The sequence below is a fragment of the Bombina bombina genome, chromosome 3 (genome assembly GCF_027579735.1).
Source record: "Bombina bombina isolate aBomBom1 chromosome 3, aBomBom1.pri, whole genome shotgun sequence".
Taxonomy (NCBI): domain Eukaryota; kingdom Metazoa; phylum Chordata; class Amphibia; order Anura; family Bombinatoridae; genus Bombina; species Bombina bombina.
In genome coordinates, this window is record NC_069501.1 from 769727869 (window position 1) to 769753628 (window position 25760).

Sequence of the window (25760 nt, forward strand, 5' to 3'; positions counted from 1 at the left end):
ATGGGTTCTAATAATGATTCTAGCCAGTTAGACAAGTTTTCAAATAATAAACCTAAACCTGAGACTATGGGACACCCCATTTACTTCAATAAGGGATTTGTGGACCTTCAGCAGGTGATGGAAAATTGGTACAACCGGGTTGTCTACAAAGATGTACTCAAGTGTATTATCGTCAAAATTACCTAATTCTTTACCATCATCAAGCAAATCATAAAGCTGGGCTCTATATGAATTGGTTGGATCGCCTGATAATTTCATATAGACCAAACAGTCATTTAGTTGTCTCTCTGCCTCAAGGGAATAATATGATTTGTCCAATACAACACATATATATATATATATATATATATATACATATATATTCACAGGGAACACACAGTTCCTATACAGCTATGTAAAGCCACTTTTCAGTGCCGTTTTTTTTTCTAACACCCCACACCTGCCACTTTTAACCCCTTAAAACTGCTGATAAATTAGTGCTCAACTTGTAAGCCCTTAATAATTTAGTATTAGTTGATTTGTTTGTTTAGTTAATACAATAAATTTGTAAATTAAAACATTTCAGTCAAATTCAGTATTACTATTAAATACCGCAACTCATACCTAAATGGTTGCCAACTACTTTCTGTAAATGTCACTGCAATTCTTTTCCTTGATTCTTTGGCAGAACAATTCTTTTCATAATAAGATAGAAAGATAAATAGCTAGTATAATTATAGGTTCACTAAAGGAGGGGACAAGATGTTGTCATGATAAGCAGAAGGACCTGACATGATTTATATCTGCCTCAGATACCTGCTGGCATTGCTAAGGGGATAAAATGATCTGGTGCATTTCTCCTCAAATCTCTGTCTCTTTGGGGACGCGTACAAATTGATTGTACTAATAACATGTTAATTGTCCTCTAGGGCAAATGGTGCAGATGTTCTTTTCAAAAACAGTTACATATTGTAAATTTAAATATGCTACTTAATGCAAACAAGAATGGCTGGTTAATAACCCTTTTTTCAATTTTATTTAAAGGGACATAAAGGGGAATTGAAAAATGTGCAGAAGTGTATTTGAGATTCACTTAAAGGCATTTGCAGGAATTTATTTATTTATTTATAAAATATTTTACCAGGAAGGATACATTGAGATTTCTCTTGTTTTCAAGTATGTCCTGGGACCACAAAACATTGCATTGATACAATAGTGTACATTAAATTCAAAAACAATAATAATACACAATAGATGCAAAAATTTAACATAGAACTGGTAGGACATATTTAATCAACCATGACAGGCACATTTGGTTTTGAGATATGTATAGAGGGATCTCTTAAAGGATTTTAGGCTTGGGGAAGTTTTTAAAGTGTGAGGAAGGTCATTCCATAACTGTGGCGCTCTGTAGGAAAAGGAGGATCGAGCTGCTTTCTTTTTGTATTGAGGCAAGCTAAATAATGTGCTGTTATTAGATCGGAGGTTATAGGAGGTGGGAATAGCAGGGCAGAGCATTCTGTTCAGGTAGGGTGGGAGCTTCCCAGAAAGGCTCTTAACCCCTTAAGGACCAGCGACGTACCCTGTATGTCGCTGGCCTTTTTTTGGGACTTGATTGTTTTATAGCGTGGTCTTGCCACCAGCGTTGAGACTGCTCTATTCCACAAAGCCTGCTGGAGGGAGGGAATTAATAGCGTGTTCTTGCTAGACTTGCGCTATTATGTCCTGAAAAAACCCTTAACGACCAGTGACATACAGGGTATATTGTGGTTAAACACAAGGCAGGAAAGATGGAGGGTGCGTCTGGATTCCAGCGACAGCCAGTTTAGTTCTTTTAGCATGTCACAATGGTGGGTCCTGTAGTTACATCGTAGCACAAAGCAGCAGAACGAGTTATACAACGTATTAAGTTTATTAAGATGAGTTTGCGGTGCAGGTGCATATACTACGTCCCCATAATCCATTATAGGCATCAACATTTGCTGTACAATCTTTTCCTTAACTGTAGGGCTGAAACAGGATTTGTTTCTGTACAGGGCACCTAGTTTTGGATAAAGTTTAGATGCAAGTTTTTCTATGTGGAGGCCAAAAGATAGATTGGGGTCTAATAACATACCCAAGTATTTAAAAGAGTGGACTGCGGTCAGCGTGCAATTGGATTTTGTTTTGATGCGAAGATGGGAATTTTGTAATTTGTGTAATTTAGGTCCCATTCCAAAGATCATTGTGACAGTTTTGTCAGTGTTTAGGAAGAGTTTGTTTTTTGAGATCCACTTTTCTACCTCTGTGAACTGTTCTTGGAGCACTGCTTCAAGCTGCGACAGATCGGAATTGTTTGCATAGATTACCGTGTCATCTGCGTACATGTGTACAGTTGAGGATTTGCAGACATTAGGTAGATCATTTATAAATAATGTGAATAGTAGGGGGCCGAGAATGGAACCTTGGGGTACACCACACGTGACTGGGAGAGGGAGGGAGTTGCTATCAGAAATGAAGACATATTTTGATCGATCTGATACATATGATCGAAACCAGGTTAACGGACGGTCAGCAATACCAGAGTTTTTTAGTTTGAGCAGTAGTATGTCGTGGTCTACTGTGTCAAAGGAAATAGCTCCAGTTAGGTCTCCTTGTTCCATGCCAGTTTGGATGTCGTTGCAAACTTTTAGGAGGGCAGTTGTAGTGGAGTGATTCGGGCGAAAACCTGATTGATCAGGGGTCAGATAGATTGTTGGTAATACTCACATAATTGTGTATGGACGCATTTTTCTAAGATTTTTGACAATACTGGGAGCAAAGATATAGGGCGATAATTAGAAACCAAGGTTAACTCCCCACTTTTATGGATAGGCACTACTCTTGCAGTTTTCCAAAGTTTGGGTATGTATCCAGACACCAAGGATTCATTAATTAGGGTTGTGACCGGTTTAGCAATTGCTGGCGCACTGAGCTTCAACAGCATTGCTGGGATTTGATCAGGTCCAGACTTTAGATTATTAAGGTGTTTCTTAACGACATTGATAGGTACAGGTCTAAAATTGAACTTCTCTATATTGGGTCTTTGCTGATTTAGTGGGGCCTGATCCACATTTGTAGTTTCAGGATGTCATTTATTAGTTTGTCAATCAGGGTGGTGGAGCATCCAGCAAAATAACTATTAAAGGCATTTGCTACTTCTAAGGGGAGTTGCAGGGTATGGTTGTCCACAGTGACAGTGGGGGCGTTGGGAGTGGATTGGAGGATTTTGTAAGTTATTTATGAGTTTCCAAAACTTTCTAGGGTTTAATATGTTATTGTTCAGATTTTCACAGAAATATTGGGCCTTGGCCAATTTTGTTTGTTTAGAGCATATATTTCGCCATTTTCTATATACACAGTGATCGTTCATAGAGCCTGTATGTATGAATTTTGACCACAATGAATCCCGAAACTGGTACATTTGAATGAGGTCAGCTGTGATCCAATTCAGGTGTGCTCCTTTTACTCTCACCTTACGCAGCGGGGCATGTAAATTCCAAACTTGTAGGAGTTCAGACTGAAAAAATTCAACTGCAGAGTCTAGATCAGGGATTAAGTTTAATCTGTGCCAGGGTAGGTTCTGGATGTCAATTAGAAAAGATTGAAGATTACATTTTTTGAAGGATCTGGTGATTTTAACCTTGGGAGAGGATTTAGTTGCCTTTATTTTGCGCACGCAGTACACTAAGCAGTGATCACTGAAATTGTTAGGAAGAACACCTGCCTCCTGGATTCGGTCGGGAGAAGTGGAGAGAATCCAGTCGAGCAGGTTGTGATTATGGCTTCTGATGTTTATGCGAGTTGGTGAGGAGATTAATTGCGTTAGCTGCAAAGATTTAAACAGCGAGCGACAACTATTATTTTTTGGATTCAGCCAATCAATATTAAAATCTCCAAAAACCAAAATTTAACCTTTTTGGGTTTTGAGCAATGGTTTCACTAAGGAGATGTGCTATGTCAGAAATGGAATGCACAGGGGAGCTAGGTGGGAGGTAGATTCCTGCAACAATGATTGATTTACTGCACGGGATCTCAATTTTGCCAAAAAGGAAATCAAAGGTGGCAGAAGAGCTATATTTTTGTAAGGGGGTGTACTTTATGGAAATGTCAGCATAAATTACAATGCTGCCTCCTCTCTTTGCTCTATCATTTCTATGGCATGAATACCCATGTATTGCAATGGCAGAGTCAGGTATTTTTGCGGTTAGCCACGATTCAGAGATCACAAAATGTTTCCAAGACTCTGGCTCCATATAACCTGTCAGCAACTAGAGCATACGTGTGTATCCAGACTCTGCTTAGCTCCATTGCACCTGTCAGCAACTAGAGCATACTTGTGTATCCAGCTTCCATTTGGCTCCATTGCACCTGTCAGCATGTTTAGCATTTTTGCCATCACTCCATTTAAACAAACATAGAGCCTTGTTTTGTTTTTATTTATCTGTCAAAACTATATATATATTTTTAAGTAGACAACCTAAGGTATTGATCTAGACCCATTTTGGTATATTTCATGTCACCATTTCACCGGCAAATGTGATCATAAAAAAAAAATCATTAACTTTTTCACAAACTTTGGGTTTCTCACTTTTATTATTCCCGGCAGTGAAGAGGTTAATCAGGTAACTTGTGGCCTAGATTTGGAGTTTGGCGGTAGCCGTGAAAACCAGCGTTAGAGGCTCCTAACGCTGGTTTTAGGCTACCGCCGGTATTTGGAGTCATTCAAAAAAGGGTCTAACGCTCACTTTTCAGCCGCGACTTTTCCATACCGCAGATCCCCTTACGTCAATTGCGTATCCTATCTTTTCAATGGGATCTTTCTAACTCCGGTATTTAGAGTCGTGGCTGAAGTGAGCGTTAGAATTCTAACGACAAAACTCCAGCCGCAGAAAAAAGTCAGTAGTTAAGAGCTTTCTGGGCTAACGCTGGTTTATAAAGCTCTTAACTACTGTGCTCTAAAGTACACTAACACCCATAAACTACCTATGTACCCCTAAACCGAGGCCCCCCCACATCGCCGACACTCGATTAAATTTTTTTAACCCCTAATCTGCCGACCGCCACCTACGTTATCCTTATGTACCCCTAATCTGCTGCCCCTAACACCGCCGACCCCTATATTATATTTATTAACCCCTAATCTGCCCCCCACAACGTCGCCGCCAGCTACCTACACTTATTAACCCCTAATCTGCCGTCCGCACGCCGCCGCCAGCTACATTATAGCTATGTACCCCTAATCTGCTGCCCTAACATCGCCGACCCCTATATTATATTTATTAACCCCTAACCGGCCCCCCACAACGTCGCCGCCACCTACCTACAATAATTAACCCCTAATCTGCCGACCGCAAAGAGCCGCCACCTACATTAAAGCTATGTACCCCTAATCTGCTGCCCCTAACACCGCCGACCCCTATATTATATTTATTAACCCCTAATCTGCCCTCCCTAACATCGCCGACACCTAACTTCAATTATTAACCCCTAATCTGCCGACCGAATCTCGCCGCTATTCTAATAAATGTATTAACCCCTAAAGCTAAGTCTAACACTAACACCCCCCTAAGTTAAATATAATTTAAATCTAACTAAATAAATTAACTCTTATTAAATAAATTATTCCTATTTAAAACTAAATACTTACCTGTAAAATAAACCCTAATATAGCTACAATATAAATTATAATATAGCTATTTTAGGATTAATATTTATTTTACAGGTAACTTTGTATTTATTTTAACCAGGTACAATAGCTATTAAATAGTTAAGAACTATTTAATAGCTAAAATAGTTAAAATAATTACAAAATTACCTGTAAAATAAATCCTAACCTAAGTTACAATTAAACCTAACACTACACTATCAATAAATTAATTAAATACAATATCTACAAATAAATACAATTAAATTAACTAAAGTACAAAAAATAAAAAAGAACTAAGTTACAAAAAATAAAAAAATATTTACAAACATCAGAAAAATATTACAACAATTTTAAACTAATTACACCTACTCTAAGCCCCCTAATAAAATAACAAAGACCCCCAAAATAAAAAATGCCCTACCCTATTCTAAATTACAAAAGTTCAAAGCTCTTTTACCTTACCAGCCCTGAACAGGGCCCTTTGCGGGGCATGCCCCAAGAAATTCAGCTCTTTTTCCTGTAAAAAAACACATACAATACCCCCCCCAACATTACAACCCACCACCCACATACCCCTAATCTAACCCAAACCCCCCTTAAATAAACCTAACACTAAGCCCCTGAAGATCTTCCTACCTTGTCTTCACCTCACCGGGTATCACCGATCGTTCCTGGCTCCAAAATCTTCATCTAAGCCCAAGCGGGGGCTAGACATCCATCATCCGACGGCTGAAGAAGTCCAGAAGAGGCTCCAAAGTCTTCATCCTATCCGGGAAGAAGAGTAGATCCGGACCGGCAACCATCATCTTCCAAGCGGCATCTTCTATCTTCATCCGATGAGGACCTGCTCCATCTTGAAGACCTCCACCGCGGACCCATCTTCTTCCGACGACGACTTCCCGACGAATGACGTTCCTTTAAGGGACGTCATCCAAGATGGCGTCCCTCGAATTCCGATTGGCTGATAGGATTCTATCAGCCAATCGGAATTAAGGTAGGAAAATTCTGATTGGCTGATGGAATCAGCCAATCAGAATCAAGTTCAATACGATTGGCTGATCCGATCAGCCAATCAGATTGAGCTTGCATTCTATTGGCTGATCGGAACAGCCAATAGAATGCAAGCTCAAACTGATTGGCTGATTGAATCAGCCAATCGGATTGAACTTGATTCTGATTGGCTGATTCCATCAGCCAATCAGAATTTTCCTACCTTAATTCCGATTGGCTGATAGAATCCTATCAGCCAATCGGAATTCAAGGGACGCCATCTTGGATGACGTCCCTTAAAGGAACCGTCATTCGTCGGGAAGTCGTCGTCGGAAAAAGATGGGTCCGCGGTGGAGGTCTTCAAGATGGAGCCGGTCCTCATCGGATGAAGATAGAAGATGCCGCTTGGAAGATGATGGTTGCCGGTCCGGATCTACTCTTCTTCCCGGATAGGATGAAGACTTTGGAGCCTCTTCTGGACTTCTTCAGCCGTCGGATGATGGATGTCTAGCCCCCGCTTGGGCTAAGATGAAGATTTTGGAGCCAGGAACGATCGGTGATACCCAGTGAGGTGAAGACAAGGTAGGAAGATCTTCAGGGGCTTAGTGTTAGGTTTATTTAAGGGGGGTTTGGGTTAGATTAGGGGTATGTGGGTGGTGGGTTGTAATGTTGGGGGGGGGGTATTGTATGTGTTTTTTTACAGGAAAAAGAGCTGAATTTCTTGGGGCATGCACCGCAAAGGGCCCTGTTCAGGGCTGGTAAGGTAAAAGAGCTTTGAACTTTTGTAATTTAGAATAGGGTAGGGCATTTTTTATTTTGGGGGTCTTTGTTATTTTATTAGGGGGCTTAGAGTAGGTGTAATTAGTTTAAAATTGTTGTAATATTTTTCTGATGTTTGTAAATATTTTTTATTTTTTGTAACTTAGTTCTTTTTTATTTTTTGTACTTTAGTTAGTTTATTTAATTGTATTTATTTGTAGATATTGTATTTAATTAATTTATTGATAGTGTAGTGTTAGGTTTAATTGTAGGTAATTGTAGGTATTTTATTTAATTTATTTATTGATAGTGTAGTGTTAGGTTTAATTGTAATTTAGGTTAGGATTTATTTTACAGGTAATTTTGTAATTATTTTAACTATTTTAGCTATTAAATAATTCTTAACTATTTAATAGCTATTGTACCTGGTTAAAATAAATACAAAGTTACCTGTAAAATAAATATAAATCCTAAAATAGCTATAATTTATATTGTAGCTATATTAGGATTTATTTTACAGGTAAGTATTTAGCTTTAAATAGGAATAATTTATTTAATAAGAGTTAATTAATTTCGTTAGATTTAAATTATATTTAAGTTAGGGGGGTGTTAGTGTTAGGGTTAGATTTAGCTTTAGGGGTTAATACATTTATTAGAATAGCGGTGAGCTCCAGTCGGCAGATTAGGGGTTAATGTTTGAAGTTAGGTGTCGGCGATGTTAGGGAGGGCAGATTAGGGGTTAATACTATTTATTGTAGGGTTAGTGAGGCGGATTAGGGGTTAATAACTTTATTATAATAGCGGTGCGGTCCGCTCGGCAGATTAGGGGTTAATAAGTGTAGGCAGGTGGAGGCGACGTTGTGGGGGGCAGATTAGGGGTTAATAAATATAATATAGGGGTCGGCGGTGTTAGGGGCAGCAGATTAGGGGTACATAGGGATAATGTAAGTAGCGGCGGTTTACGGAGCGGCAGATTAGGGGTTAATAATAATATGCAGGGGTCAGCGATAGCGGGGACGGCAGATTAGGGGTTAATAAGTGTAAGGCTAGGGGTGTTTAGACTCGGGGTACATGTTAGAGTGTTAGGTGCAGATGTAGGAAGTGTTTCCCCATAGCAAACAATGGGGCTGCGTTAGGAGCTGAACGCGGCTTTTTTGCAGGTGTTAGGTTTTTTTTCAGCTCAAACTGCCCCATTGTTTCCTATGGGGGAATCGTGCACGAGCACGTTTTTGAAGCTGGCCGCTTCCGTAAGCAACTCTGGTATCGAGAGTTGCAGTGGCGTTAAATATGCTGTACGCTCCTTTTTTGGAGCCTAACGCAGCCATTCTGTGGACTCTCAATACCAGAGTTATTTTAAAGGTGCGGCCAGAAAAAAGCCAGCGTTAGCTACGCGGGTCGTTACCGACAAAACTCTAAATCTAGCCGTTGTAAAAGTTCATTTTAGCGTTACTGTAGAGATTACCCTCCCACCTGACATTTCACCCCCCCCCCTGATCCCTCCCAGCTATCTTCCCTCCCTCACCCCCACTGGTCACCACCATCTGACAGTCTGACAGTATGAAGAGTTAAGGCAATTTTTTATTAAATATTTTTTAAATGTTTTAATATTTTCTGCAGTGTAGGATCCCTCCTTACCCTCCAACCTCCCTGATCCCTCCCAAACAGCTCTCTAACACCCCCCCCCAACTAATGCCGCCATATTAGGTACTGTCTATAAACTATTTTTATATATATATATATATATATATATATTTTTTATTTTTTATTTTTTTTTAAACTTTTTCTGTAGTGTAGGGCCCCCCACCTCCAGCGATTGTTAGTTAGAGACAACAACACCCCACCCCTCCTTTTTTTTTTGCGCAGCTTCCATCCCTCTCCCTTTATTATTTTTCTTTTTTTGTATTGTAGGAACCTCGCACTCCCTCCCCCTCTCTCCCCTTTTCCCTGCTGGACCGCCCACCCGCTTCCCGGATTCCCTCCCACTCTTCCCGCCGGCACCAGCAATATGATTGTTACAGATGGTGGCACTCACAGTGTCACAGTCTGTAATGATCTGACATCTGCCTGCATATAGCACCGGAGCACTAATGTCGCTACGGTTGCATATGCAGGTAAATGCCTGGAGCTCAGGAACTCCAGCTCTCAGCCGTAACTTAAACAGCCGAGACTGCTTGAGCTTCCTGCAACTCCAACGTAGGTGTATGTCATGTGGTACAATAATCAAAGTACTTCACAACATATATATATACGTCATTACGGGTTAAGGGGTTAAAGGGATAAGAAACTCAAAACGTTTCTCTCATGATTCAGATATAGCATTCAGTTTTGAACAACTTTCTAAAAAGGAATACACAAATATGACAGCTAGAGGGTAAAGGTAATCTTTGTGTAACAAATTAAAATAATGTATAATTCATAATAGGCATGAAAATAACACAAGAAATGTTATGTATAATATACAGCTTCTGACTATACATTAGATGTGCATTATTATTATCACATGAGTGTAAAGTCAAATTGAATAGAATCAGTAGTATATGTCTTGCACACTGTGGGCTAGATTATGACTGTAGCGCTATAATTTGCGCAAAAGCAATACCAGGTTTTCCAGGCCATTTGCACACAAGTTAAATGCCGCCTGTATTACAAGTTGAAAGTAAATGCGAACACTTGAGCGCAATTACGGTTGTTGCTAGAATCAGTACTGTGAATTCAGAGCTTTGGTTAACTGTTGTGAGATTCAAAAAAGTGTCACAAAACACATCAGAAATACATTTAACAGTACAGTTACACTCATAATAACACAGTCTAATAAAAAAAATTGCAAAAACGTTATGAGGGCTCAAACATAGAGATACATATATACACATATCTAAATGTGTATATGTGTGTGTGTATATATGTATGTATATATGTATGTATGTATATATGTATGTATGTATATATGTATGTATGTATATATGTATGTATGTATATATGTATGTATGTATATATGTATGTATGTATATATGTATATATATATATATGTGTATATATGTATGTATGTATATATGTATATATATATATATGTGTATATATATATATATATATATATATAAATTTAACAACATTTAAAATTATGGGGAGGTGAAAAGTGAGTTTAAAATCCTCCACTAAGCACAAAATGTATTTATGTATTTACAGACATATATACACATATAAACACATATATATATATATATATATATGTATACATATATATATATATATATATATATATATATGTATACTATAGAACCAAGGTATATAGTATATGCGCTCCCACCAACAAACTCCAACTTGCCAGGGTGCTGTAACAAGGCATGCAGATTTTCAAATAATAAAGCACTCGCTGGACTGTAGACATCAGTGATAAATCCAAACTTTATTGTGACGTTTCGGGACCAACAGCGTCCCTTCCTCTGACAAACATCTAGTGAGAAAATGAGACTTTTATAGGCCTACAAACCACTCCCCTAGTAGGCTACCAATCAGCACTTAATGTTTTAACTATGTTAGAGGAGGAGGTGTGTGTGTGGTGTAACTCTGTGAACGATCTCTTGACCACAGAGGATTTCGGCCATATAAGTATGGTGACTGATCTCTTATTTTGAGATCTTTTCTGTATAATATACAAGTTCGTATTTACACAGCGTTGGCATATAAGTTACCATGGTGATGTACACATACTTCCAGTTCACAGCAGAGGCGGTATCTGTTCAGACTAATGAATACGTTTGTTCTCTCTCACATATATTTTGTATCAGCATGATTGTGAGTATAAACTGGGTGTTGTGGAGTTGTATTTGGATATGTGAGATGTGTTGTAGATGGTAGTTTAGGAGGTCGACATGAGGGTTCTTTTTGATTATCAGTATTAGGATTTAGTGTCAGGTACACATTGGATGGGATCAATGTGGTAAGAATAGGTACGCTGTGCTATGAGAGCACCATATTTGCTTTTATTTCGATGGGTATACATGGTGCAATTTTTTCAGCACTCTATTCGTCTCATTGTGTTTATTCTGTGGTGTGAGGCTGCTGTTTTGTGACGTGTAACGTTCCTGGCCAATTAGAAAGAGGGGTGTGATGAGTCTGGCCCAATGAGCACTGTAGTTCTTCTGCTCTGTTGATGGAGGGGACGTGGATGCCGCTTCGGATTTCCGATCGTGGGGGTTAATCACAGAGGATATCGGTCTTGTAGTGTGAACTAGTTGGCCTCTCATCTGGGGATGATTCCCTTTCGCTGGGATTGTACAGTGGCTTGATCCATTGTTGTTTACATACGGGTCAATAGGGGGTGTATGCAGACTGAACCGGCCAATCCGGAATAGGGGCGTGATGCTTTTACACCAATGAGGGCTTTTGTTGTCCTTAACATATGTGATGCTGCCGATACAATCTTATTGTCATTATGAACGTGAACTAGTTGGCCTCTCATCTGGGGATGATTCCCTTTCGCTGGGATTGTATAGAAGCTTGATCCGTTGTTGTTTACATACGGGTCAATAGGGGGGTGTATGCAGACTGAACCGGCCAATCCGGAATAGGGGCGTGATGCTTTTACACCAATGAGGGTTTTTGTTGTCCTTAACATATGTGATGCTGCCGATGCAACCCTATTGTCATTATGATCGTGATCATAGTTTTTTAGGGGGATATATATATTCACCATTATCAAGTCTTAACACAATTTTATTGATATATTAACCCTGTTTGCACTTCACTTTATTTACATATTTTAAAATCAGTTTAGTACTAATTGCACATGTCTGTGCTTTTTGCACACGGCTCACCCTGATTGGTAGCCTACTAGGGGAGTAGTTTGTAGGCCTATAAAAGTCTCATTTTCTCACTAGATGTTTGTCAGAGGAAGGGACGCTGTTGGTCCTGAAACGTCACAATAAAGTTTGGATTTATCACTGACGTCTACAATCCAGCGAGTGCTTTATTATTTGAATATATATATATATATATATATATATATAAGTGCATTGGAGTCCTTTGCTGTCAAGTAAATGAAAACATCATATTTAGTCAATATTCATATTTAATAAAGTGTTATAGTGTGTATTTACTGTAAATATTTAAAATTCCAATGTTCTGCACATAGGGTAATATGTTCTAAGTATTATTAAATAGATATTCCTATATATGTCTGTATATATCTATACCTATATAATCATATATATATATATATATATATATATATACTCTGTATATATACAGTATATATATATGTATAAATATATATTTGTGCAAAAATCTATAAGATATATAAAAATATCTCTTTAAGAACAAATAGAACATATTCTACTATGTGCAGAACATTGGATTATGAAATATGCAATATTATCTTCTTATGTTGCCCTTTTAAATAACCACAAATGTGTTTGCGCAACTATTTCAGCTCCATTGAAGTCTAAGGGGAATATGATTTTGCGTTCGTAATTTCTCAAAGTCTATTTATTACAGTGACTTAGTGATTGCGAGAGCAACCTTTTTACTTTCAACTCAAAATATGAGCACTAATGGTTTCTCGGAGCCGCAGCCGGTAGAAAGAAGCAGACCTGGTTCAAAGTCAGAGTGGAGGACACGGACCAAGGGGAGGCAAGAAAGATGATAAGGATAAGAAGAAGAAATATGAGCACCCAGTACCAACTAGAGTTGGCAAGAAGAAAAAGTAGACAAAGGGACCTGATGCTGAAATTGCCTCTGGTGACACCACATGCACAGTGTAGTTTGAAATTATTAAAGCTGGAGAAGATTAAGGACTATCTCCTTTTGGAGGAAGTATTAATCAGAAGCCAAGAACAAATGAAACCATTGGAGAAAAAGCAGGAGGAAAAGCGGCCAAAGGTTGATGACCTTAGAGGAACCACTATGGCTGTGGGCACCCTGGAGGAAATCATTGATGATAACCATGCCGATGCCATTATTTCCACATCAGTGGGATACGAGCACTATGTCAGTATACTCTCTTTTGTGGATAAGGATTTGCTAGAACTAGGGTGCTCTGTCTCTCAACCACAAAGTACATGCTGAAATCGGAGTTCTCATGGATGACACTAATCCCTTAGTCACTGTGATGAAAGTTGAGATAGCACCTCAGGAAACATATGCAGACATTGGTGGGCTGAACAGCCAGATACAGAAAATCAAGGGGTCTGTAGAGCTTCCCCTTACTCACCCAGAGTATTATGAGAAGATGGGTATAAAACCACCTAAATGTGTAATTCTTTATGGTCCCCCTGGTACACATAAAACCTGTTTGCCAAAGCAGTAGCAAATAAGACCTCTGCTGCATTCTTAAGAGTAGTTAGCTCAGAGCTGATCCAAAAGTATCTTGGTGATGGTCCCAAACTTGTCCGTGAGCTGTTCAGAGTAGCTGAGGAACATGCTCCATCCATTGTGTTTATTGATGAAAATTATGCCATCGGTACAAAGAGATATGGTTCTAACTCTGAAGGGGAATGAAAGATCCAAAGAACCATGTTGGAACTTCTGAATCAATTAGACAGATTTTATTCACAAGGAGATGTCAAAGTTATCATGGCCACAAACAGAATAGAATAAAAATATATAGCTAGTGCTCCAAATACAGGAGCAAGGTTAATATGAAAGCACACACCAAGTAAAATTAATAATATAGGTTTAATCATATCTATTTTTTGCCCAAAGTCCACAAGGATATAAACAACCCCCCTAGAAGGCCAATAATTTCAGGGATTGGCTCTGTAACTTGCAACCTCTCAGAGTACATAGATAAATTAATACAACCATATGTCAAGGAACTCCCCTCCAATACCAAAGACACTGCAGACATTTTACAAAGATTGCAAACAATACGTTGGAAAGATGAATATTTATTAGCTACATGTGATGTAACTTCGCTGTACTCATGTATAAAACTCAATTTGGGAAAAGAAGCTATTGCACATTATTTGGAAAGAGATAAGGAAATGCACACAGACCAGAAGGAATTCATCATACCAACTATAGATGTCATACTAAATAAAAAAAAAATTCTCTTTTAACAATTCTTTTTACAAACAAATCCAAGGCACAGCCATGGGGACAAGGGTCGCACCCAGCTATGCAAATTTATTCATGGAATTATGGGAAGAAAATTTCCTAGCCCAACATGAGCTGGGTGCGATCGGTGTGATATTTTGTCGTTATATAGACGATTTTATTATTGTTTGGAAGGGAAATGAAACATCTCTTTGTTCTTTCCTTGAAGACATGAATAAAAATGAAAAATTGGTAATAAAGTCACACCTTACCCTAGAATTATTTATAGAAGAGCCAATCATTTGAAATCTTTACTGGCCCCATGCGTATATAGAAACAAAAATACAAATACATTTACACAAAGTGACTTAACTGGGAAAAAACGTAATGGTTTCTTCCCATGTTATTCCTGCAAATCATGCAAGTATTGTTACAAAGAGAAATAATTTAAGTCAAGTGTTACAGGAGAAACAGACACTATCAGATGTCAAGACATGGGGGTTATATATTTAATTGAGTGTACATGTCAGAAGCAGTACTTTGGCGAGACCACTAGAAGTCTATGAGAAAGATTGAGGGAACGCATATGGGCGATTGAGAATCGGAAAACTGACACTTTACTGTATCAACATTTTAAGGCAATACATAATAGCATTCTATCCAAATTTAAATTCTGGGGTATTTTCAAATTAAGAAAGAATTGGAGAGGGGGTAACTTTGAGGGCGAACTTCTTAAAAAAGAAGCTGAATTTATTTCTAACTTTCAGACTCTCCAACCATCAGGTTTAAACTTAGAATTAGACATCTCTTTTTATATAATATTACCTCTTTTTTCATACAATATTCCCCTCTTTATAGAATGTTTTTATATAAATGTATTTTTTTTCTTTTTATACAAAGTTCTCTTTTTTATATAGATTCTTGAATATAAAGTTGTTATTAAACATTGGTATATATAGTTGGTTTTATATAAAGTTTTTTCAGAAAATGTATGATTATATGTTTAAATATCATATGTTTCAAAAGTCCACTTTGTGATGATGTCTCATATTGAAATATGTCTAGCAATTTAAAAATCGTTGTAGTTAATATATATCTGATACTGGATATATTTCCTAAATATATCATAACCACATATAAGTTGTCTTGTCATATTTTATATATACCTGTAAATATCTATTAAAGTACTCTTCTTAACTGGTATAGACCACCTTAAAGGGGCACTGAACCCAATTTTTTTCTTTTGTGATTCCGATAGAGCATGCAATTTTAAGCAACTTTCTAATTTACTCCTGTAATAAATTTTTCTTTGTTCTCTTGCTATCATTATTTGAAAGAAAAATGCATCTAAGATTTTTTTTGGTTCAGACCTCTGAACAGCACTTTTTTATTGGTGGATGAATTTATCCACCAATCAGCAAGAACAACCCAGGTTGTTCACCAAAAATGGGCCGCATCTAAACTTACATTCTTGAATTTCAAATAAAGATACCAAGAGAATAAAGAAAATTTGATAATAGGAGTAAATTGCAAAGTTGCTTAAAATGTCATGCTCTATCTGAATCGCGAAAGAAAAAATGTGGGTTGTGTCCCTTTAAGAATTAAAGCAGGTACGGAATTAAACACACACTCCAATCAAATCAATCAAAGACATATCTTGGGTACAAATGAAGCATGGGGAGGTGGAAATGAGGCGCTAGAAATAGCACCAGGGGTTAAAAGCACTATAGGAGGTTAAAGAGGAAAATAAAAGAATGGCAAATAGTTATGGCAACCAGAAAATATCCCAGCACTATGGCTTTAGGACCCAGCGGAATCCAATAAAAATTTGCACAACACTATTTAAAGGTGGATATTGAGCTCACACTTCATCTTGAAAAAGCGAAAACACCTGGCGAAACATGTTGATGGTAATGTGACTTTCTATTACACCAGAAGGAGACCGGAGAATTACCTGCGTACATTCAGTACTAAAGTGCAAGAAAGACTTTAAGTAAGAACCTTCTAAGGAATAACTTAGAAAAAAAAGACTACAGCTTGAGATGTCTGCCCTTACGTTTACGGGCACAGAGGATCCAGACGGGGACTCAGGTCATAGGGCAATTGACCTCCCGGGAATTCCCCCACCTGAGAAGATGCCAGAAATACGGAGTAAGTAAATGCGGCAAGCACTGGGGAATAAGGCAGAACGCTGCAAATAAGGCTAGCTGGATTCATCTGCAAATAAGGGTAAGAACATTTATACCAATAACCCTCACCTAAATGGAATATTCAGTGAACTGACTTAAAATTACAAATATTCCTGTTCATTTACAAACGTGAATACCGCTGTCATCTGATATTATTACTCCACTACACGGCTAATATTGCTGCATATGGGATTATAACCTGAAAGTAACTGCATGATATATATCTCTAACGGCATCATTGCAAGGACTGACTTTTATCTGATACAAAAGTTATATGAGCAGTGATAGAATGTAACAGTTTTTGTGGTTTAACCCTTGCTATACTTAAGAAAAGTCTCCACTCAGAAAACCTACTGTTTTTAGTGCTAATCAAAATAACTTGAATTTATGAATCAGTGTTGCAACACTTAAGTATTTTATCATTTTTATTGTATATTTTACATGATCATTTTATAGCACTAAGATTTGTACTTCTTTATTAATAGGGTTATATTTGTAATAAATTGTTTACATCTTGTCACTAGTTCTTTAGTGATTTCAACATTTACAAGACCTTTATATGTTTTACACCTGTCGCTAATTATCTAATCTGATGTGATTTCATCAGATATCACTTTATCCATAGTACTTTTAACCCCTAGTGCTATTTCTAGCGCCTCAGTTCACCTCCCCATCTCCTTCAAATTATTCACTATCTAGGAAGAAGGTAGTAGGAATTAGAGGCTTAGGGGCTATTAACTCTAGGGCTTTTTTATTTTCCCCCGTTTGTTTCTACAAATGAAGCATACCTAACAGTCATTAAGTATCTTGATAAAGCCCTTATGAGATTGAAACGTGTAGATTCAACTGACTGATAGTGATGTCGCGAATATTTCGCCGGCGAATAGTTCCCGGCGAACATAGCATGTTCGCGTTCGCTGCGGACGGCGAACATATGCGATGTTCGGTCCGCCCCCTATTCCTCATCATTGAGTAAACTTTGACCCTGTACCCCACAGTCAGAAGACACATTCCAGCCAATCAATCAGCAGCAGACCCTCCCACTTCCTGGACAGCATCCATTTTAGATTCATTCGGAAGCTGCATTCTTAGTGAGAGGAGGGACAGTGTAGCTGCTGCTGCTGCTGATTTAATAGGGAAATCGATAGCTAGGCTAGTGTATTCAGTGTCCACTACAGTCCTGAAGGACTCATCTGATCTCTGCTGTAAGGACAGCACCCCAAAAAGCCCTTTTTAGGGCTAGAACATCAGTCTGCTTTTTTTTTTTTCCTGTGTAATCTAATTGCAGTTGCCTGCCTGCCAGCGTGTGTGTCAGGCTCACAGCGTATACTGTGCCCACTTGCCCAGTGCCACCACTCATATCTGGTGTAAAAGTAGTGTACATTTTAAAAAAAAACCAACACTTTTTTGACTGTGAAATAATAGAAGACAGCTGCCAGTACCCAAGATGGCCGCCAATAAGGCAGATGGGGAGGGTTAGAGAGCTGTTTGGGGGGGGGGGAGGTTGGGGGCTAAGGGGGGATGCTACACCACAGCATATGTAAATATGTTAAAAAAATTGAAAAACTGTAAAAACCTTTTATTTTAGTACTGGCAGACTTTCTGCCAGTACTTAAGATGGCGGGGACAATTGTGGGGTGGGGGAGGGAAGGGAGCTGTTTGGGAGGGATCAGGGGGTCTGATGTGTCAGGTGGGAGGCTGATCTCTACACTAAAGCTAAACTTAACTCTGCAAGCTCCCTACAAACTACCTAATTAACCCCTTCACTGCTAGCCATAATACACGTGTGATGCGCAGCAGCATTTAGCGGCCTTCTAATTACCAGAAAGCAACGCCAAAGTCATATATGTCTGCTATTTCTAAACAAAGGGGATCCCAGAGAAGCATTTACAACCATTTGTGCCATAATTGCACAAGCTGTTTGTAAATAATTTCAGTGAGAAACCTAAAATTGCAAAAAAAATTAAGTTTTTTTTTTAATTTGATCGCATTTGGCGGTGAAATGGTGGCATTAAATATACCAAAATGGGCCTAGATCAATACTTTGGGTTGTCTACTACACTACACTTAAGCTAAAATTAACTCTACAAGCTGCCTACATGCTCCCTAATTAACCCCTTCACTGCTGGGCATAAAACACGTGTGGTGCGCAGTGGCATTTAGCAGTCTTCTAATTACCAAAAAGCAACGCCAAAGCCATATAAGTCTGCTATTTCTGAACAAAGGGGATCCCAGAGAAGCATTTACAACCATTTATGCCATAATTGCATAAGTTGTTTGTAAATAATTCTGTGAGAAACCTAAAGTTTGTGAAAAAGTGAACAATTTTTTTTTATTTGATCGCATTTGGCGGAGAAATGGTGGCATTAAATATACCAAAATGGGCCTAGATCAATACTTTTGGTTGTTTACTACACTACACTTAAGCTAAAATTAACTCTACAAGCTACCTACATGCTCCCTAATTAACCCCTTCACTGCTGGGCATAAAACACATGCAGCCTTCTAATCACCAAAAAGCAACGCCAAAGCCATATAAGTCTGCTATAATGGCATGTCTGGCACACAGTGTTGGGGCAAGGGTCCATTTGACCACTGATACCTGGTCTGCAAAGCATGGTCAGGGCAGGTATATCACCTACACTGCGCACTGTGAAGCGGGCGTAACCCTTACACTACCTGATCGATACAACATCATACCTGATGTTTTAAAGCACGTTATTCCAAACAATTTAGGAATGTTAGGTGATTTATGCCCTTTATGGATTAAAACCAGACTCTGCATCAACTATGTAATTTTCCATGGGAGTTTTGCCATGGATCCCCCTCCAGCCAGTGTTAATTTTGACGGCAAATTTCAATTTAGTCTTAGTTTTAGTCTTTTGACTAAAATGCCACTTTAGTTTTAGTCGTATTTTAGTCATCTGAATTGTTTTAGTTTTAGTCTAGTTTTAGTCGACTAAATCTTCAGTTTATATTAGTCGACTAAATCTGCAGTAGATTTTAGTTGACTAAAATCTAAGGGGTTTAGTTAAAGTATAATGTATTATTTAAGCATTTCTCTATCATTTCCAAACTCATTATATACTCTAGGAGTAAACATAACACCTGTTATTATTTATTAAATTAAGGTTTAAACATCCATTACAGACACAGATTTAGAAACTGTTAATTTTGACAGCAAATTTTGATTTAGTTTTAGTCATAGTCTTTTGACTAAAATGTCATTTTGATTTAGTTTTAGTCATAGTCTTTTGACTAAAATGCCATTTTAGTTTTAGTCGTATTTTAGTCATCAGAATTTCTTTAGCTTTATGCTCATTTTAGTCAAGTTTTAGTCGACGAAATTAACACTGCCTCCGGCATGCCACAGTCCAGGTGTTAGTCCCCTTGAAACAACTTTTCCATCACTATTGTGGCCAGAAAGAGTCCCTGTGGGTTTGAAAATTCGCCTGCCTATTGAAGTCTATGGCGGTTCGCCCGTTCGCGAACATTTGCGGAAGTTCGCGTTCGCCGTTCGCGAACCCAAATTGACTGACTGACTGACAAATTGACTGACTGACTGACACTGAGAAGCTTAATTTTTGCAGAACTATTATATTTGAAGCCCTATTAACAGAGCAAGTTCGAAAACAAAGATTGCATATTGCCTGTGATTCTCCTGATTCTCCTGGGAGTATCTACGTATACGGTGAAGACAGGCTGGGAAAAATTCTCCAAGGTTATCGGATCTGGGGCTGATCAGCACAAGCGGTTTATAATACCTGGACACTGTATCACAGACAAAGTCTGAATAAGCCACAATTCTGATAGAAACTTAGTTTGCTGAATGTTATTACTTAAGGCTGTTCCAATGGCAACATATATTGCTACTATATCAGTGCACTGATTATCCTGGATACATTGTAATGGTCAAGTCATTCAAATCCTCTATCACGTGAGTACATCAGCCTATCAGGCATCAGAAAATTTAGATCACGTGATATCTTCTATTTATACGGAACAAAATAGGAACATAAGACTGTTCGATCTCAAACTTGTTTCATACCATAAGTAGGGTGTCCATAATGCCGCTTTAAAAAGAGACACCTATGAAAAATATATGTCAGGGTTCTTATACAAAACATTTCTTTAAACAGCCCTGGAAACAGCCCTGATATATGTATTTTTCATGTGCGTCCATTTTTAAAGCAGCAATATGGTCACCCTAACCATAAGGTATTTTTATACACAAGCATTTATTCATGCATCATGGAGACGTCCCTTATATGTGAACTTTTCCCCACTGTTGCGCAAATTTTATTACAGTATTTTATACCATTGTTTATTATTATTATTATTATTATTATAGATTGTATTTGATTAAACCTATATTATTAATTTTACTTGGTGTGTACTTTCATATTAACCCTGCTCCTGTATCTGGAGTGCTAGCTATATATTTTTATTCTATTTCTGACATTTGTTTATCTGCTACTGAGGGGCAGATTTTTTAGCTTGGTTATTACACTTTTTAGAGCTAACTTGTATTCCGCTAGATTTAGAGTTCTGCGTTAGCCGTCAAAACCAGCGTTAGGGGCTCCTAAAGCTGGTTTTGGCCGCCCGCTGGTATTTAGAGTCAGTCATGAAAGGGTCTAACACTCACTTTCCAGCCGCGACTTTTCCATACCGCAGATCCCCCTACACCATTTGTGTATCCTATCTTTTCAATGGGATCTTTCTAACGCTGGTATTTAGAGTCTTGGCTGAAGTGAGCGTTAGAAATCTAACGACAAGACTCCAGCCGCAGAAGAAAGCCAGGAGTTAAGAGCTTTCTGGGCTAACGCCGGTTTATAAAGCTCTTAACTACTGTGCTCTAAAGTACACTAACACCCATAAACTACCTATGTACCCCTAAACCGAGGCCGCCACTCTAATAAAAAAAATGTAACCCCTAATCTGCCGACCGCACACCGCCGCAACCTACGTTATCCCTATGTACCCCTAATCTGCTGCCCCTAACACCGCTGACCCCTATGTTATATTTATTAACCCCTAATCTGCCGCCCCCAACGTCGCCACCACCTACCTACAATTATTAACCCCTAATCTGCCGACCGGACCTCACCGCTACTATAATAAAGTTATTAACCCCTAATCCGCCTCACTCCCGCCTCAATAACCCTATAATAAATAGTATTAACCCCTAATCTGCCGACCGGACCTCACCGCTACTCTAATAAATGTATTAACCTCTAAAGCTAAGTCTAACCCTAACACTAACACCCCCCTAAGTTAAATATATTTTTTATCTAACTAAATAAATTATTTCTTATTAAATAAATTATTCCTATTTAAAGCTAAATACTTACCTGTAAAATAAACCCTAATATAGCTACAATATAAATTATAATTATATTGTAGCTATTTTAGGATTAATATTTATTTTACAGGTAACTTTGTATTTATTTTAACTAGGTACAATAGCTATTAAATAGTTAATAACTATTTAATAGCTACCTAGTTAAAATAATTACAAAATTACCTTAAAATAAATCCTAACCTAAGTTACAATTAAACCTAACACTACACTATCAATAAATTAATTAAATAAAATACCTACAATTATCTACAATTAAACCTAACACTATATGATCAATAAATTAATTACATAAAATACCTACAAATAAATACAATTAAATAAACTAACTAAAGTACAAAAAATAAAAAAAGAACTAAGTTACAAAAAATAAAAAAATAATTTACAAACATTATAAAAATATTACAACAATTCTAAGCTAATTATACCTAGTCTAAGCCCCCTAATAAAATAACAAAGCCCCCCAAAATAAAAAAATGTCCTACCCTATTCTAAAATAAAAATAGAAAAGCTCTTTTACCTTACCAGCCCTTAAAAGGACCTTTTGCGGGGCATGCCCCAAAGAATTCTGCTCTTTTGCCTGTAAAAAAAACCATACAATACCCCCCCAACATTAAAACCCACCATCCACATACCCCTAATCTAACCCAAACCCCCTTAAATAAACCTAACACTAAGCCCCTGAAGATCTTCCTACCTTGTCTTCACCACTCCAGGTATCACGATCCGTCCAGAAGAGGCTCCGAAATCTTCATCCAAGCCCAAGCGGGCGCTGAAGAGGTCCATCATCGGGCTGAAGTCTTGATCCAAGCAGGCGCTGAAGAGGTCCATCATCGGGCTGAAGTCTTGATCCAAGCGGGCGCTGAAGAGGTCCATCATCGGGCTGAAGTCTTGATCCAAGCGGGCACTGAAGAGATCCATCATCCGGCTGAAGTCTTCTATTAAGCGGCATCTTCAATCTTCTTTCTTCCGGATCCATCTTCCGGATCCATCTTCCGGATCCATCTTCCATCTTCTGGCCGACGACTTCCCGACGAATGACGGTTCCTTTAAGGGACGTCATCCAAGATGGCGTCCCTCGAATTCCAATTGGCTGATAGGATTCTATCAGTCAATCGGAATTAAGGTAGGAAAATTCTGATTGGCTGATGGAATCAGCCAATCAGATTCAAGTTCAATCCGATTGGCTGATCCAATCAGCCAATCAGATTGAGCTTGCATTCTATTCTCTGTTCCGATCATTTTTTTATTTTGGGGGGCTTTGTTATTTTATTAGGGGGCTTAGAGTAGGTGTAATTAGCTTAAAATTGTTGTAATATTTTTATAATGTTTGTAAATTATTTTTTTATTTTTTGTAACAGTTCTTTTTTTATTTTTTGTACTTTAGTTAGTTTATTTAATTGTATTTATTTGTAGGTATTTTATGTAATTAATTTATTGATAGTGTAGTGTTAGGTTTAATTGTAGATAATTGTAGGTATTTTATTTAATTAATTTATTGATAGGGTAGTGTTAGGTTTAATTGTAACTTAGGTTAGGATTTATTTTACAGGTAATTTTGTAATTATTTTAACTAGGTAGCTATTAAATAGTTCTTAACTATTTAATAGCTATTGTACCTGGTTAAAATAAATACAAAGTTACCTGTAAAATAAATATTAATCCTAAAATAGCTACAATATAATTATAATTTATATTGTAACTATATTAGGGTTTATTTTACAGGTAAGTATTTAGCTTTAAATAGGAATAATTTATTTAATAAGAGTTAATTTATTTCGTTAGATAAAAATTATATTTAACTTAGGGGGGTGTTAGTGTTAGGGTCAGACCTAGCTTTAGGGGTTAATACATTTATTAGAGTAGCGGTGAGGTCCGGTTGGCAGATTAGGGGTTAATACTTGAAGTTAGGTGTCAGCGATGTTAGGGAGGGCAGATTAGGGGTTAATACTATTTATTATAGGGTTATTGAGGCGGGAGTGAGGCGGATTAGGGGTTAATAACTTTATTATAGTAGCGGTGAGGTCCGATCGGCAGATTAGGGGTTAATAATTGTAGGTAGATGGCGGCGACGTTGGGGGCGGCAGATTAGGGGTTAATAAATATAATATAGGGGTCGGCGGTGTTAGGGGCAGCAGATTAGAGGTACATAGGGATAACGTAGGTGGCGGCGGTGTACGGAGCGGCAGATTAGGGGTTAAAAAAATATGCAGGTGTCAGCGATAGCGGGGACGGCAGATTAGGGGTTAATAAGTGTAAGGTTAGGGGTGTTTAGACTCGGGGTACATGTTAGGGTGTTAGGTGCAGACGTAGGAAGTGTTTCCCCATAGGAAACAATGGGGCTGTGTTAGGAGCTGAACGCTGCTTTTTTGCAGGTGTTAGGTTTTTTTCCAGCTCAAACGGCCCCATTGTTTCCTATGGGGGAATCGTGCACGAGCACGTTTTTGAAGCTGGCCACATCCGTAAGCACCGCTGGTATTTAGAGTTGCAGTGGCGGTAAATATGCTCTATGCTCCCTTTTTGGAGCCTAACGCAGCCCTTCTGTGAACTCTAAATACCAGCGGTATTTAAAAGGTGCGGGGGGAAAAAAGCACGTGTAGCTAACGCACCCCTTTGGCCGCAGAACTCTAAATCTAGCGGATTGTTTTTTCCACAAACAGAATAGAAACACAATATAAAGACAATACAAATGTAAAAATTGGATGCGCCTACTTGCAACAAATCATGTGTATCATGTGTCAGGGGATGTATACATTCCCCACAATAACACTTTATATATAGTGGTGAAATAAAATAGTCTGAGAATTAATGCCCAGTGTATCCACAAACGTGAGTGTAATATACAAAACCCAATTGCCAAAATGCAAAAGGTATGTGTATGAAAAATAAAAATATATATATTTTACATTTGTGTTATTCAAAAATATAACAAACTTATCGTATATGGCACAGCTGTTCCCTGAAGCCAAATAAAAAGTCCCACAAAACTTGATGGTGAGCAATACTTGTAGCCCCTATACCAGGGGATAATGATAAAGTCTCCTCCACCAAAAAGGATGGTAGATCTGCGGCTTGCTGCTTCTTCAAATATAGTTGCCGTATAGTTCAGTACTAAAAAAAGAGAAAAGAAGAAAGAAGGCGCCACAATAGTGAGGTATCAGTGGTGTCACAGATATCCCCAATTCCAACTTGTTGTACTTACAGGATCTCAAGCACTTGATAAGTGCCACAACAGCGTCCTGAGCTCTTATAGTTGCTCAGCAGACTATTCTCATACTCCAAACTCCTCTGTGTTATAGGTGTAGCTGTAATCTCACACAGGTATATATGGAGAGAAATGTTAAAATTCAGCTAAATACTACTAAATGGCTGCTAGAGTAATACAAATACAGTGGAAAGTCTCATGTATTAAAAGACTTTAATAAAAACAATAGTAAAGCACGACGTTTCACGGTCTTACAACAACCGTTTCATCAGGTGAACAGGACCCAGCATTAATTAGGCTAGGCTGCATTGATAGAAAGATTGAGTCCCCTTGCCAGATGAAAAAACCAAGAGGAGAATTTTCCAAATCCACACCAGCTGCTTGACATTGGCTGATGATGTCACCCTAGGTGATTTAATTATGGCAAAAGATGATCTCTCAGGAGCAGACATAAAATCCATATGTACCGAAGCTGGTCTGATGGCTGTCAGGGAGCGTATAATGAAAGTAACAAATGAAGACATTAAGAAATCCTATAGGAACTGCTATACTATATTAAAAAATTGTTTTTCAAAATAA

The 25760-nt window shown here is 38.1% G+C and overlaps 1 pseudogene; it reads left to right on the forward strand.

Moving 5' to 3' along the window:
* On the forward strand, nt 1–25760 carry LOC128651461 (26S proteasome regulatory subunit 4-like; annotated as a pseudogene).